Raw genomic sequence first — 4,678 nt, forward strand, 5'->3', positions numbered from 1 at the left:
GGCTTGCAAAGACCGCAAGACGCATCTAGGCAAGTGAATGCTTGTATTAGCCATAGCTTGCTTGTCAAAATTCAATTCTGAAACTTGTTATGAGTTGCTAGTGTAGTGAGGAACCTCTGCAGTGAAAATCGCTTCATTCTGACCAGTTAGACATCATACGTTTATGATGTCTAAAGGGCACTTTTTGAGAACAAAGTTGAAATTTGAGTTGTCCAGGGTGTTAAGCACCACAAGACAAAATCACATACCAAATTTTATCCAATTTTGAGCACATAGACTTTATACGCGTATAATGTCTCAAGGCTAGATCTGAAAGTCAAATCTCACTTTTGACCAGATAGGGGGTTGGGAAATGGTGTGTTAAGCTTGCTTGCAAAATTTCATCTCATTTGGACACATACTTTTGCATTTAAAGAGATTTTTGCAAATACAAGAATGTAAAGGTTAAAACGTTCTGATTTTGATCAATTTTGACATCCAAAATTTGATGTGATCACATATTCTTGTTGTATGCATCAAGGAGTACCTTGGGTAGAAATATAAGTGAATTCTGAGCCAAAAGACTTTATACGCGTATAATGTCTTAGTGGCCAGATTTAGGTCAAAACAGACATTTGAGTATACCTCAGTGTCCTAGAGCATAGAAGAAGTCCCAGCCAAAATTTCATTGCATTTGGAGCTCATTTGAGCTTGTAAAGGCCAGAAGACAGATCTGGATAGATTCATGCTTGTATTAATCATAATTTGCTCAAAAAATGTCCAAATTGAATTCTAAAACTTGCTGAGAGTTGCTTGAGTGATAAGTGGAACAAAAGTCACCTCATTCTGCCACAAAAGATTTTATACGCATTTTTAGCATGCAAATGACAAGGAAAACAAGTGCGTCTATAGCTCTGCACGAGTCACACCGTTGGAAAGAAACCTGTATGACGGTAGAATACACCAAAGTCGAACACCTATGAAGATGGGCGAGAAACAGCTCTAACTCAAACCATGGCTAAAATTTCAAAAACCCAAGACTATAAACACGAAGCTTGTGTCATGAGGATCTCCATAGAGCATCCATATGCTTGATTCTGATAACCGACAAGAGAGTTACAAGCTTTTGAAGATGGAAGGTCTCTCAAAAGCTCCAAAAAACAAGTCTCTGTAAGAAAAAAAGGATGTGCGGGAAAATGCAGCCAAAATAATGGGGGCATTTTCCACTCTATTGAAGTGGAGTCTTCTTCCTTTTCTCAGTCGCGTCATCTTTCTCTCTCATTTCCCCTTTTAATTGGGCTATTTTGGCCTTTTTTGGGAAAGGAAAGCTCCATGTCGGTGATTTTGACCAAGGGGGAGGTGGGGAAAGTGTCCAAGGACCAAAATTTAAGTCTAGGTGCCTGGCCAGGCTGGTGGGAACTGAACATGGCGCCCCTAGCTCCCCAAAATGCCCACGAGCCCTCCTTGCAAGGCCTTGAGTGCATTCCTTCACCATTTGGTACACCATAGACTAGTCCTCCTTTAGTATATATACCCTCCACTTTCCCCTCCACTTTAGAATAATGAACAGGCTTCATATACTGAGACTCTGTCCCTCTTTGCAACAACATAGCCCCAATAGCATCTTCTCCAACTAACAAGTTAACATAAAACTCCTTCTCCCAATCAGGGGCTTGCATAACAGGTAAGGTGCTCAACACTTCTTTAACTTTGTCAAAAACATCCTCACAGTCATGTGTCCACTCCAAAGGATCATTTTTGACCACTTGCTGCAAAGGATACAACAGCTGTGACGCCAAAGGTATGAAACGAGACAGATATTTGACCTTCTGAATGAATGTAGCCAATTGCCTCATATCTTTTGGGGATGACAACAATAGCAAAGCTTCTACCTTCCCTGGATCTGCTTCAATTCCATTTTCAGAGATCATATGCCCAAGAAGCTTCACCCTTGGCTGTGCCAAATGACATTTTTTAGGGTTTAACTGACCCCCGCATTCATCATACCTTGCAAAAGTCATCTCAAGCTTTTGAACATGCTCCTTGCGTGAGTTATACACACAAAAATCATCTCTGAACCCTTTGACAAACTTCCCAAGGAATGGGGTAAGAACCCAATCTACCTTTCTCTCAAAAGCCCCAGGCCCGTTTGTCAACCCAAAGAGAAGGCAAAAAAAGTAAAAACAACCCCATGGAGTGATAAAGGTAGTCTTCTTCTGATCTTCAAGAGCAAGGATAAGCTGAAAATATCCTGAATAACCATCACAGACGCTATACCTTTCAAAACCATCCACCGTTTCCAAGAGTTGATCGAGTAAAGGCAACGGGTAAGGATCCTTCTTGGTCACTGCATTCAATGGCTTATAATCAACACAAACTCTCCAACGCCCATCCTTCTTGGGAGTGACCACTACACGGCTGACCCACTCAGCATTATCTACTGGAACAATAAACCCTGCATTCAAAAGCTTATCCACTTCTTCTTTTAAAGCATTCATTTGCTCCTTACCCATTCTTCTTAGTTTCTGTCTCACTGGCTTTGCTCCTTCTATCAACTCAATCTTCACTGGGTCCCCAACAAAACCCCTTATTTCTTGATATGATGTAATGAAAAGATTCAAAAACTTATCCAACATCATCAGGTATTCTGCCCTTTCTTTTTGTGACAAATCTGTACGTAGCATATGTTGAACAAGTCCTTTCTTCACTGATAGCTCCTACTTGGGCTGCATTAACTCTTTCAGCTGCTCCAATCGACTTGACGCATTTATATCCTCTGAAATTTGCAGCACTTAACCACCTTTCTCCTCTTCATTTAGTAACAAAAAAGACACCTCACCCTCACTGGAACTTGAAGTAGCGCTGCTATCTGAATCCTTTGAACTTCCCTCACTGGTGATTTCAGATTCATCATCTTCAGACACCTCTTCTAATGCCAAAGGCTGTTTGGTAATCATATCAAACATCCTCTTCTCTCCCTTTTTGCTATACACAGCGATTGTGCCCTTGCCCCAATCTTGTACAACACCAACAACTCTTAACCAAGGTCGTCCCAATATGAGAGAAAAAACTCCCAAACCTGCCGGCATAACGTTGTCAGGAGTTTTTTGGAGCAAGGGATTGTGCATGTACATATACATGCATGGTGCATCAAATAAAGGATTGCCCATTTTCCTTAGCGAGGTGGTTATGTGGGGCCCACATGTGTATAGGTAGGACAGTGTGTACATAGTGCATCGATTTTCACTATCACCAGTACCAGTATGTTTTTTCTACAATAATGAGGAGTTTATAGCGCGTAAAACTTCTCGAGGAAGCTATCCGCGGGCCGACGACGTGAGGTCAGCAGGTGCGTCAGATGGCATCTAGTGGCGTCAGGAGGGCGAACGAGGTCAATATTTGCACGCGGATGAGGACGGACACAGCGTGGGTGTTTTCTTGTGAGAGTTATGCAGAAAGGTCATCATTAGGACCACTTTTTGGGGCCACTTCACGTGGTGGCGAGATGCATTATTGGAAAAAAGCTGAGTGCCAGGAGTGCGAATGATGCAAAAAGGTGACAACTATGCACTGCGAGGTCAGTTTTTGGCCTGTTCGGGGTCCGTTTGAGGTCATCTAAAAGGCCAAGGGTGCCCAAGTAATAAAGCTAAGTGTGGGAACTGAAAAAAAAAAGAGAAGACCAGAAAAAACGTGGAGAAGAGAGGAGGAACAGCCGCAGGTGTGTTTTTGCTCATTTTGGAGCCTGTTTTGGCCGTAAACTGCTCATCCGAGGTCGGATTTGAGCACTTTGACATTGTAGACTGGGGTTTTGGGCCGTTCCGGATGCGATGGCGCTGTCCATTTTGCCAAATTCCTCACTCTTTTCCTGCTGTTTTTCTGTGTAAGTTTCTCCTATGAGCGAAGTTTCTGCTCTAGTTTGTGATTGTATCAGGTATCTTTTACCCATATTGTGTGAGCTGTTTGCCCCATTGGTGTTGGCCTAAGCTCATTTGTATCTAAACATCAGAAATTCTCCTCTTTTGAGCTGAGTTTTTTGGGTGTGTGTGTGTGTGTGTGTGTGTCTGTGTGGAGTGGGCAAGTGGATAGTATCTCTCCTCTCACTCCAGAGGTGTGTTCCCTGTCTTGGCCAGGTGTGTTGTGTAAGCCGAGTGGTGCCCCATAGTGTGTGTGTGTATCTTCCCAAGAGTGTGTGTCGGGTTGTTATAGAGGCGCTGTGTGTGTTTTTATCCCGCTCACATTCTTTTGGCGCCCCCACGGAGGATCTTCTTCGAGTACCTTCTGCTTCGAGCTTCGAGCTTCGGGATTACAGGTTACAGGTTACAGGTGACAGGGACAGGTACAGGTACAGGTACAGGTGATTCACACAGGTACAGGTAGCTGGAGTACAGTGATTTACTAGCAGTGATGTCACTTGCAGTTGTTGTGGAAATGCATCACTTGGCGCCTATTTGAGCGCATTGTCTGCTGGATTGTACGTTACTTGTGGAAACTGCCATTGTACGCATTTGTGGAGCCATTCTTGGTTGTATTTGGCAGTCCGAGCCATTTCTGAGACTTGGTCTGGAAGATAGTCATTTCTGAGACTTGACTATATGCGATTTGCATTAGCCTTCGTGTGAGGGTCGATAGCGTGAGGTTTTTATTGAGCTGGGGGATTCTCAAATGTGGAGATCCTTTCGGTGATACAAGTAGCTGGAGC

The sequence above is a fragment of the Adiantum capillus-veneris genome, chromosome 8, assembly GCF_014529385.1.
Source record: "Adiantum capillus-veneris isolate H3 chromosome 8, ASM1452938v2, whole genome shotgun sequence".
Taxonomy (NCBI): Eukaryota; Viridiplantae; Streptophyta; class Polypodiopsida; order Polypodiales; family Pteridaceae; genus Adiantum; species Adiantum capillus-veneris.